At 38.3% G+C, this 12,637-nt stretch overlaps 1 long non-coding RNA gene across 1 annotated transcript in view; it reads left to right on the plus strand.

Annotated features, from left to right (window-relative positions):
* LOC128841519 (uncharacterized) overlaps positions 1-9,941 on the plus strand; it is an 83,268-nt gene extending 73,327 nt beyond the window's left edge. Inside the window, exons 2-3 of the long non-coding RNA XR_008445867.1 lie at positions 6,140-6,254; positions 8,779-9,941. This is a non-coding gene — a long non-coding RNA (uncharacterized LOC128841519). The remainder of the gene's footprint in view (positions 1-6,139; positions 6,255-8,778) is intronic.
* The last annotated feature ends 2,696 nt before the right edge of the window (positions 9,942-12,637 follow it).

Here is a 12,637-nt window from a genome sequence, read left to right on the forward strand (position 1 = left end):
GCCAGTGTAGAATTGCATTCCTTACTAAAAATGTCATGGTGCACCACTGCTCTGGGGTGAAGAGGAAACACTTTTGTAGCAGGATTTTTTTATTGAATGGATGGATGCAAGAATGAATGAATAGCAGCTATTTGGAACTTAAGGGTTTGGAATTTTAGAATAAGTCTGTAAAAGATGGATTTGTAGATCAAGAGGAGGTAAGGTAGGTAATGGTGTCTAATAAACTGCAGCTACCCTATGGATAAGTGTGTGTGTGTGTGTGTGTTTAAAAAAAGAGGAGGAGGAATATTTGTTTCCAGTTTGTTAGAACTCCTATCTATAGGGCCTTAACTTGTACTACTAAAACATACTGAAACAGTTTTATTCAAACTTGGAACATTTTAGTAATTCTCACTGATACTAAGAAATCAAGGTAAGTCTTGAGATGTATATACCATATATTACTATGTAGGATTCACAGGAAATTCTAATAAGGACGGCTGTACCGGGTCAGACCAAAGGTCCATCTATCCCAGTATCCTGTCTACCGACAGTGACCAATGCCAGGTGCCCCAGAGGGAGTGGACCTAACAGGTAATGATCAAGTGATCTCTCTCCTGCCATCCATCTCCATCCTCTGACAAACAGAGGCTAGGGACACCATTCCTTACCCATCCTGGCTAATAGCCATTAATGGACTTAACTGGATAAATTCATGGTGGTTCTCTTTTAAATGCTATTATAGTCCTAGCCTTCACAACCTCCTCAGGTAAGGAGTTCCACAAATTGACTGTGCACTGCCTGAAGAAGAACTTCCTTGTATTTGTTTTAAACCTGCTGCTTATTAATTTCATTTGGTGACCCCTAGTTCTTGTATTATGGGAATAAGTAAATAACTTTTTCCTTATCCTCCTTCTCCACATCACTCATGATTTTATATACCTCGATCATATCCCCCCTTAGTCTCCTCTTTTCCAAGCTGAAGAGTCCTAGCTTCTTTAATCTCTCCTCATATGGGACCCGTTCCAAACCCCTAATCATTCTAGTTGCCCTTTTCTGAACCTTTTCTAGTGCCAGTCTATCTTTTTTTACTGTATGCAGTATTTGAGATGTGGGCGTACCATCAATTTATATAAGAGCAATAATATATTCTCCGTCTTATTCTCTATCCCCTTTTTAATGATTCCTAACATCCAGTTTGCTTTTTTTGACCGCCTCTGCACACTGCGTGGACATCTTCAGAGAACTATCCACGATGACTCCAAGATCTTTTTCCTGACTTGTAGCTAAATTAGCCCCCATCATATTGTATGTATAGTTGGGGTTATTTTTTCCAATGTGCATTACTTTACATTTATCCACATTAAATTTCATTTACCATTTTATTGCCCAATCACTTAATTTTATGAGATCTTTTTGAAGTTCGTCAGTCTGCTTTGGTCTTAACTATCTTGAGCAGTTTAGTATCATCTGCAAACTTTGCCACCTCACTGTTTACCCCTTTCTCCAGATCATTTATGAATAAGTTGAATAGGATTGGTCCGAGGACTGACCCTGGAGGAACACCACTAGTTACCCCTCTCCATTCTGAGAATTTACCATTAATTCCTACCCTTTGGTCCCTGTCTTTTTTAACCAGTTCTCAATCCATGAAAGGATCTTCCCTTTTATCCCATGACAGCTTAATTTATGTAAAAGCCTTTGGTGAGGGACCTTGTCAAAGACTTTCTGGAAATCTAAGTACACTATGTCCACTGGATGCCCCTTGTCCACATGTTTGTTTGACTCCTTCAAAGAATTCTAACAGCTTAGAAAGACACAATTTCCTTTTATAGAAATCATGTTTACTATTGCTCAACAGTTTGTTTTTCTATGTGTCTGACAATTTTATTCTTAACTATTGTTTTGACTAATTTGCCCAGTACCGACGTTAGACTTACCGGTCTGTAATTGCCAGGATCACCTCTAGAGCCTTTTTAAAATATTGGTGTTATATTAGCTAACTTCCAGTCATTGGGTACAGAAGCCGATTTAAAGGACAGGTTACAAACCTTAGTTAATAGTTCCACAACTTCACATTTGAGTGCTTTCAGAACTCTTGGGTGAATGCCATCTGGTCCCGGTGACTTGTTAATGTTAAGTTTATCAATTAATTCCAAAAACCTCCTCTAGTGAATCTTCAATCTGTGACAGTTCCTCAGATTTGTCACCTACAAAAGCTGGATCAGGTTTGGGAATCTCTCTAATGTCCTCAGCTGTGAAGACTGAAGCAAAGAATCCATTTAGTTTCTCCGCAATGACTTTATCGTCTTTAAGAGCTCCTTTTGTATCTCGATCATCAAGGGGCCCCACTGGTTGTTTAGCAGGCTTCCTGCTTCTGATGTAGTTAAACATTTTATTACCTCTGGAGTTTTTGGCTAGCCGTTCTTCAAACTCCTCTTTGGCTTTTCTTATTACATTCTTGCACTTAATTTGGCAGTGTTTATGTTCCTTTCTATTTGCCTCACTACAATTTGACTTCCACTTTTTAAAGGAAGTCTTTTTATCTCACTGCTTCTTTTACATGGTTAAGCCAAGCCACAGTGGCTCTTTTTAGTTCTTTTACTGTGTTTCTTAATTTGGGGTATACATTGAAGTTGGGCCTCTATTATGGTGTCTTTAAAAAGTGCCCATGCAGCTTGCAGGGATTTCACTTTAGCACTGTACTTTTAAACTTCTGTTTAACTAACCCCCTCATTTTTGCATAGTTCCCCCTTTTGAAATTAAATGCCACAGTGTTGGGCTGTTGAGATGTTCTTCCCACCACAGGGATGTTGAATGCTATTGTATTATGGTCACTATTTCCAAGTGGTCCTGTTATTATCTGAATTGTCAATTAATGCTTGATTCAATTCAATGGATAACAACTTCAAGGTACTCCACATAAACTTAGCTGCTCATATAGCTCTAACTATAAGGTTTGCATAGTTGATGATGATGATGATCATCACTCAGTGGGTTCATGGATACTGTAAAACCAACTTGATATCTTTTGATAAAATTACGATTTTTGTTGATAAAAGTAATAATGTTGACTTAACATACTTAGACTTCTGTAAGATGTTTGAATTGGTAGAACTAGAATATAAAATTAACATGTCACACATTATATAGACTTAAAACTGGCTGATAGGTCTCAAAATGCAATTGTGAATCGGGAATTGCCTTTGGGAGAATGTGTTCTCAGTCGGGTCCCTCATGGATCGGTTCTTGGCCCTACACTAGTGAACATTTTTATCAATGACCTGGAAGAAAATATAAAATCATCACAGGTGACCCCAAAATTGGGGAGTGGTAAATAATGAAGAGGACAGGTCACTGAGAGCAATCTGGATCACTTGGCACAAGCAAACAATGTGCATTTTTAATATGGCGAAATGTAAATGTTTACATCTAGGAACAAAGGATGTAGGCTTTACTTACAGGATGGGGGACTCTATGCAATGACTGTGAAGAAGAGTTGGGGGTCATTTGTGGATAATCAGCTGTACAAGAGCTCCCAATGTGATACTGTGGTCAAAAGAGCTAATGTGATCCTTGGATGCATAAACAGGGAAATCTTAACTAGGAGTAGAAAGATTATTTTACCTCTGTACTTGGGATTGTGTGATCTCTGCTGGAATACTGTTTCCAGTTCTGGTGTCCACAATTCAAGAAGGATGCTGATAAATTGGACAGGGTTCAGAGAAGAGCCAAAAGAATGATTAAAGGATTAGAAAACCTGCCTTCTGGTGATTGAGCTATGTGAGTCTATCTATTTAGCTTAACAGAGAGAAGGTTAAGGGCTGACTTAATGACAGTCTGTAAGTATCCTCGTGGGGAAAACATATTTAGTAATGGTCTCTTGAATCTAGCTGAGAAAGGTATAACACAATCCAATATCTGAAAGCTGAAGCTAGACAAATATCACTGGACATAAAATATAATTTTGACAGTTAGGGTAACCAACTATTGGAACAATTCACCAAGGGTCATGGTGCATTCTTCATCACTGACAACTTTTACATCAAGACTGGGTGTTTCTCTAAAAGCTATGCTCTAGAAATTATTTTGGGGAAATTCCATTGCTACAAGAGAATTGGATTTGACATGAACTGCAGCGATCTTATGCATTTAACCCCCATAAACCAGAATTGAAGACACCACAGAGTCAGAAAATTTTGCCTTGGCTTAAACAGACAGATCAAAAACAACTGCACAAACTTCAGTGTTACTAACAAGGACAGATTTGGGGCATGGGAAAGCAGCGGGAAGTGTGGAAAACTGACCTTGGTCTGGGTGCCTATGTCTGTAAGTTTCTTTGCTGTTAAATAGAAAAATAAATTATTTGCTGTTGCCAGGGAGATTACTAACACATTAGGGGCCATTCTAGATTTTCGCCAGACAAAGCACATAACTCATAAAGAGTTCAGTTACAGAGGGTACTTTGGAGAAGTTTAGTTTTTCTATGAACAAGGAGACTGGCATTAAACTCCTCAGTGGCTAGGAGGAAGGCTCGCCACAGGAACCCTGCTGCTAAATCACTTGATACCATCTCAGACTTTGGGTAACTATATCTATCTGGGGTGCTTTTAGACCAGGGTTTTCTCAAACTTCATTGCACTGTGACCCCCTTCTGATGATAAAAATTATTACACAACCCTAGGAGGGGGGACTGAAGACTGAGCCCACCAAAGCCCCACTGCCCTGGATGGGGGCGGGGGGAGCAAAGCCCAAGCCCCACCACTATGGGTGGGGGAGGGGGACACAACACTGAAGCCCAAGTTCTTCATCCCAGGCAGGGGGCATATAACCTGAGCCCCACCGCCCAGGGCTCAAGCCCTTGAGCTTCAGCTTTGGCCCTGGGCGGTGTGGCTTGGGCTTTGGCCCTGGGCCACAGCAGGTCTAAGACAGCCCTGGTGACCCCATTAAAATGGGGTCCTGACCCACAGTTTGTGAACCACTGTTTAGACTATTGCTAGGTTTTGAAGTATGCTTTAGACTCAATAAAAAAAGATTTTGGGGTGGTGCTGCATTCCCCATGGGTTTATTTCATGACACCACCTGGAAAAGAGAGATTAGTTGCCATAGCTTTGGGTTCAGATAGGCCACAGTGTTATCTGGGGTTATGTTGTACTGGAGGTCTGCCAAGATGATCACAATGGTCCCACTGACCTTGGAATCTATGAATACTTGACTAACCTATAAAAAGTATCTAGAAATACTGTAACCATATTGATCTCTGCTGTGTGAAAGAGCACAAAGCACACATGTAGAAGAGGTAAATGACTACCAGTGATTGGGAATTTAAGTCTATGCTATGATCTCTCCCTTCTTCCCAAGCCCTAAATTCACCCCCAAATCTTCAACTGCCATGTAAGCTATTGTGCAAAGGGGTAAGCAGTGTCACACGTTCATTCTCTCTCTCTCATGCTCACTCACAGGAAATGTTTATTGGCTAGTTATGCAGGGGTAAGGGGAAGCATTATGTCCATTAGCAACAATCTCAGTTGTGTCCCTTCTCTGTAACAGGCTGAGTGCCTGAACCTTCAAAGTAACTAGGTGTAACAGGAACTGAAAACCCAATGGGTCCACAAGAAAGGATTGTGGATCAGGGCCCCATATACTACACAATCCATAGTCACTAAAGGTATTGTATTTATGATGAAAGTGTTTGGTATTTGGCTTTTCCTCTTTTTAGTTATGTTTTAGCTTCAGAAAGCTGCTCTTGTATTGTCTATTCAATGCATTTTGGGGAATGGATGCTCTTTATTTTTGTTGTAAATAATAGGAACTAATAGATATTCATATAACTTCTTAAGAGTTTTACTGTTATTCCAGCTGTAGCTTTGTCACTGATTTCAATGAGGGTAGAATTGGATCCACAGCAGTAAACTTAGTGCATACCACATGCAATAGGTGTTCTTTGATTGGGACCTCTGTATCTGTGGAGAAAAATTTGAATCCCAACTTCTGAAATTAACAGTGGTCAATTGATTAGTTACACTCTTAGGAATAATATAGTCTGCTCTTGATCTACATTGCTTATCTAAGTCAGTAAATATAATGAGTTCTTAGATGAATTAATAAAGTAATCCTGTTAGCTTGAAAATTTGAATTAATCTTTTTTTTTAATCTCCAGGCTAATACTTCCTGCAGTGGACATGAGAACATTTCCAAGTGCATCCAGGGTGCCTAAATGCCAGAGGTTTCTTATTTGGCAGACAACTTTCTGTATCTTCATATTTATTAATATGGTATGAACTCAAAATATGTATAACAGCAGAAACAGCAACTTCTGAAACCAGATGTATATAGTATCAGAGGGGTAGCCATGTTAGTCTGGATCTGTAAAAGCAGCAAAAAGTCCTGTGGCACAGACTTATCGTAGCATGAGCTTTCGTGGGTGAATACCCACTTCATCGCATGCATCCTCCAATACGTCTGTTAGTCTATAAGGTGTCACAGGACTCTGCTGCTTTTACAGATGTGTATATATGTGTATTCCATAATCATTTTAAAAGGTTGACTAGGGATCCATTTAGGGACTTATGCTTTGAGGGGAAGCAGGCAAGAATAGCAGAAAGTCAGTACATTCACTTGTTAGAATATTTGCTAAAAGCAAGGACAAAATGTGAGCTCCCAGATGATCTAAATTAAATGACATTTGGAAGTATATCTCTAGGTAGCTCTCTGCAGTTTCTGCTCAGCTTGTCAACTGCAGGAACTGCAGCTGCATCTGACTATGAAGTTAGTGCATTAGCAATGTTTCCTTTAACTAATTCTACCTAACAGGTGGGCAACTGCATTCTGTTCCAGCTATAACTGAGTCTCTCCAAGCATCCTCATGTAGAATGTATGGCAATCATTTAAACTAGATTAATCAGGGAAAACCATATTCACAAACATGAGAAATCTAAAACTCCAAATAAAAACATGCAAACCGAGGAGAACATATTTAATTTATATGGACATAAAAATTAGCTATACTAGACTTTATAAAATTCTTGCTGTGCTGGATCTGGTTTGTCCATAAATGAGATTCTCCCTGCATGAAAAATACAATGCTGCAGGTGGCATTCCTAGAGGTAAAATATGCTGGCATTTTTCCATTTTAAAAGAATCAACTGCTTTTTTTTCTAGGGGCAATAATAAAAAAATTATCTGGATCCCTTCTCAATTTTTTGAAACTACACTATTACAACAAATATGCTGATTATGATGAACAATAAGGCCTACCTGTCTACATGTCTTCTAATTATGAGTGCCTGTTTGTTTGGCCAGCTTGATACAGCTAACTGATTCAAGATGGGCATCCAGAATTAGTGGGCACCTTTGATAATGTGAATATAAAAGGCTTAGAAGGGCATAAGTGTTCAGAATTGTGTAGTGTCTGTCACATTCCAAAGTTACATCTTATATGTTCACCAGAATGCCACAGCACTTTGGCATGATCCAGCACCAGTATTCACAAATCCCTGTTGAAAACATTAGGGAGGTTCAAAGTGTGGAGACAACCTGTAATATAATTTCATACAATGAAACTGCTCTGAATCACCATTTTGATTTTGCTAAGCTCAATGCAGGAATGGAGGTAGAGGTGCAGAGGTAACCTTATGAACTTTCCAGATTCTGGGATTCATAGGACTGCTCAAATTTATATTTTGCTATAATGGACCTCTATGGGTCTCTGAATGCAGCCCAGAGTAGATGGGAAACAGTGCGTTCCAGACACGATTCTTCCCTAGCAGGCAGCATAGGGCCATTCCACCAGCCCAAGTTCACCAGACAAAATCTCCCTTATACTGGGGGGAAACCCCAAGAGGCCAAATTTGCTGGCTTTTCAGGCCCTGCACAATAGGTTAGGAAAACTGCAACTGAATGCAGAATGGGGAAGGAGGTAGGCTGCATCTTTGCACTAATAATGAAACTACACATTAGTGGTCATGTCTCAGAAGGAATTCTTGTTGATTCAGAAAAGAGGAATCTCAATGGAACTTAATGACTTAGCCAGAATCTGTTCTGTGGTCTCCAAATTCAACACAACCACTTCCTTCCTTGTCTCCAGGTGACTTCAGGTTGTTCAGGGCAGGAACCCTGATCATAATTTTTGGGCTCAATGTTATTGAACAAATGTTGTCTTGAAACTGGATTGAGGCCATCAGGCTCATCTAACAGTGTCCCAAAGTGACATCTAATGGCTTAAATTTAACCAGGGTTGAGTTTATATTGGTTACCTGATGGTGAAATATCTCCTTGCCAATCCCCCATATTTCAGCATTGAAAAAAGCAAACAAAGTAGAGAAATTCTTAGTGTTTCCCTAATACATTTTCTCTTTCTGCATCAATCAGACCCATTTGGTGAGGGCAGTCTAACTAATGAATTACCTAAGTAGCTATGCTAGATACCGACAAAGTCAGATTTCCCTATTCACTCCTTCCACAAGGCACATTTTATAAAATGTGTTATACACCTAGGACAATGAAAGTATAAATTTAATACTCTCGTTTTGATGTAAGAGAGCATTACCTAGAACTTTTATTACTAAATACACTCAGTTTATCACTGCATGTTTTAAAAACTTGGATCAATGTGAATTTAGGCAAAAAGCTAATATAAAAGTGGAGGAGGGATCTACAAAAGTATTTAAAGTCTCCCATGGCTTTTCCAGTCGTTTATATTAAATATATAATCTTTCCTGCATACAGCCTCCATTTTACACATTTGAAATCACTTTTAAAAGCTTATTTTGCATTTACCCTGTCTCTTTATGCTAATAGGGACAGCAATCAAAATTGAAGAAGAGACACTGGAGAATGTGGACAATTTTGAGCATCTTGGAAGTACCATCAGCCAAGATAGTACTAGTTTCAAGGAAGAAATAAGAAGAATTGGGAAGGCAAATGCTGCATTTGGAAGACTCAAAAATATCTGGCAACTCAAAAACATCTCCCTCAAAACAAAACTGAATGTGTACAAAGCAACTGTTATTGCCATCCCAACATATAGTAGTGAGACATGGCAACTTACCAAGAAAGATATGCAAAAGCTGGATGCATTTCATCACAAATGTCTGAGAAGATATTGGGAATAACATATAGAGATAGGAAGATGAATGAAGAAGTCAGAAAAATTACTGGACAAGGCACCCTCTCACAAATAATCTACAAAAGAAGATATCAGTGGCTGGGACATGTGCTGAGAGTGGAAAAAGAATGCTTACTAAATACCACCCTTGAATGGAGGTCAGAAAATGCAAGAAGAAAGAGAGGAAAACCATGAATAACATGGAAACGAACAGTTCTGAATGACATCAAGCACCTCAACATGAGATGGGAAGATTTGGAGAGAAGGGCAGTTGACAGGCAAGGATGGCAAATGTGGATAGCCCAGTGTGCAGCAAAGCACAGGATAGACTGAGGTCTAAGTCGACTTAAGTCTATGAAAGTTCTGTATACCCTTTTAGATGACCGATATTACCATCTAGTTAAGATAGTGTCCTGTCAGCTATTTTGTTAAAAATTACTTGAATGCCTAATTTCAGTTTTTATTTAGACCTTTACCTTTAAGATATTTTTGTACTCCAACAATAGTTATTTTTTCCTGTAATTCCAAAAATGGCAAACCATTTCCCGTGTGCGCGCACATACGAAAGGAAAAATGTGTTGCTTTGGTGGTATCTATACATGGAAAGTTTGAATATTTTTTAAAAAAAAAAAAGATTGTTCAAATGTGTAAGTTTTACATACTCTTCTTAATCATGGATTTGCTTTGGAAAGTGACTATGTAAAAAGGTATCTTGGGCTTCTACATTTAGTGTTTCTTAATGATGATTTACAGAAGAAATTGACACCGTGTACAAGTAAAAAATGTTTCTTCTAATTGCCAGCCCTGCTGACTCGCATGGGATCTGAGAATTAAGGTGGGTTCTTTATTTGTCATGTATCACCAGGAACAATAAAAGATCTCAGGCCAAATTCTGTTCTCTATTACATCTGAACAATCATATTGCTCTGTGACACCTGTGCAACCCCCTTGCTCTTAGTGGGATTTACAGGTTTAACTGATTAAAACTCCAGCTCGCACCCTCTTAGCTGTGTTGGCTCAGAGTCAGTAGATATATCTGAACATCCATGAGATGCAGATGTACCCCATAAAAACATGCCACTCCTCCACAATCACTCATAAGAATGGTCATACGAGGTCATACCAAAGGTCCATTTACCCCAGTATTCTATATTCTAACAGTGGCCAATGCCAGGTGCTTCAGAGTGGAACCTCATTTTATAAAAAGTAACGTGAATGGTACATTGTAAAAGAAATAGCTGTCAAAGGGAAGACCCTGCTTACAATAGTGTAATAACAATAATGGCACAAATGGTAGTCAATAGATACAAACTCCTAGTGTTCCACATAACCAGCATACTTTTTTGATTCTGTAAATCAACCCATTTTTCATCTTTAATAGCATCAGCTTTCCAAAGACACTGTTTTTCTTTTCTTTTTTTCCCCTTTCCTCTCACTTTTTTCCTGTTCCCTGTGAGGATTTTGAATAAGTTTTTCATGTAACAGAATTGTGTATGCACCTGGGTTTCACTTCCATGGAATGCTTGCTAATTTTTACAAATTGTTTTATTTGCTGGAACCTGCCTCTTTCTTTCATCCTATAGCACTTCCTACTGTTCCATAACAAATCACTACTACTTTTCTACCCACTCATATTTTGATCTTTGCCAAAGGATCGGTACTAAGTCTTCACAGACAAGCATACAAGATTTTGGTCTTTGCAAGAAACACAAAGTAAGGAAGCAGTCCTGCTGATCTCTGTATCTTCTGTCACCAAAAGAATAAGAGGAATTTAGACTGATCAGAAGAAAATGCCTGGAGCTCTCCCAATCACTTTTTCACAAGAATCAAACTGATTAAAATTTTATTTAAAAAAAAAAATAAAAATAGAAAACCAGAAGCTCAACTGTAAAACATTAAGGGGCATTAGCAACTTGCTTTTCTTATTGTTCTCATATTAAAAAGCAAACAGCGGTGGATTGTTCCACAGCTAGATGGAAAACAGCTTCATTTGGTTCAAATGTTGAAGTTTTGGGATCTGTTTACACTTAAGGCAGAATGAAAATTAAGAGTTTTTGGTGTGAAAAATTTAAAAACAGAAGAGTGCACCACTCCTGGTAGTTAAACTGCCTGGTTCTGACCAGGGACATAACTTGAATTTCTGACATCCTAGGTGGGTTCCCTAACCATTGGGCTATTCTTTCTTTCCTTTTTCACTCCCTCTGCCCTAAAATACCATCCTGGATCTGAGAAACTTTCCCAACTTTTTATGATCAAAACCAATATGTTTCCACAAAATATTTGTCTTGATGAAATAACATTTTCTGTTCTGTTCCTTGAACACCTTCTTGCTCCGCTCTAGCCACAAACGCTTTTGAGTAAGTTCGTCATATAAGACTTTGCAGTAGATTTAATCTGCAAAGCTAGAATGGGTTTTACTGTGATTTTCGTCAAACTCTTTTCATGACCAGATTGATAATGAAACCAATACAGTCCAACAAATTAGTGCGTGAGAGAGAATAACAAGAAAACAGTAGCAAATTTGTATTATTCAACTAAATTATGTTTGGCTTAAATACAGAAATTAGTTGGTTTGGTTACCTTTGTACAGATAGGTGAAACACATGACATGATTTTATCCTTCTTTAAGAGTCTGAAGAATTACATCAGTTTCTACTAAAGCAAAACTCAGATGGGGATTTGGTGAATGGGATAATTTTTCTGTAACTTTTCCTCTCTAGACTTCAGAGTTCAAATCTTCTTTAAGGTCACAAGTGAATGAGTCTGCTAGTTTCATTAATGTTTCTAATCCTCTCTAGCATAAAACCACAACATTGTATGACAAAATTGGTTATTTCTGCTGAGAAGCACAGGAGTTGAACTGAGTGAGAGTGTGATAGCTGTATACGGAACTTTGTGGTATTTGTACCCATATGGTACTGGGCTCAGGCCAGTCCTATTAATGCCAATCTTTTAGAACTTCAATTCACACATTTTTTTTTATGTTTTGTTTAAAAAGTCAGATGAAGAATGCATATGTCCCCAAAAGACTATTTGATAGTCTGAGGGAAGCTCTGAGCAGGAATAGACAAAAAAGTGAAGATAAAATCAGAACACAATCTCTCATACTTCATCCATTTTTACAGATGATCTTGAATTGTATTATGTGTATCATAATCTTGATAGCATATTTCCAAATTATTGTGAATGTGCAGCAGAAGTACCAAAATACCATGAAAATAGCTAAGTGGTGTCTTCTATTGGAAGCAGGGTGTATAGGAAATCTCATATGAATATTCTGAGAACATGCTTCCTGTTCAGTTTTGCAGATTCAGCTCAGGAGATCTGGGTAGTAGAGAAGCTTTTAATATTTCTCTCAGTTCCTGGATACTGACCTGAGCTGCACCCAACTTTGAACCTTTGACACTAATTATGAGGTAATAGATAAGAGTTCAACTGTCAAGAATTGTTAAGAGGTTCTATATTAAAATAATGTTCTTCAGCAATTGGGTTAGAATATTTCATACCTCTTAAATATATTCCTTTTTTTAATATTTAACTTATCCTTTGGAA

The sequence above is a fragment of the Malaclemys terrapin genome, chromosome 8 (genome assembly GCF_027887155.1).
Source record: "Malaclemys terrapin pileata isolate rMalTer1 chromosome 8, rMalTer1.hap1, whole genome shotgun sequence".
NCBI classification, from domain to species: Eukaryota; Metazoa; Chordata; order Testudines; family Emydidae; genus Malaclemys; species Malaclemys terrapin.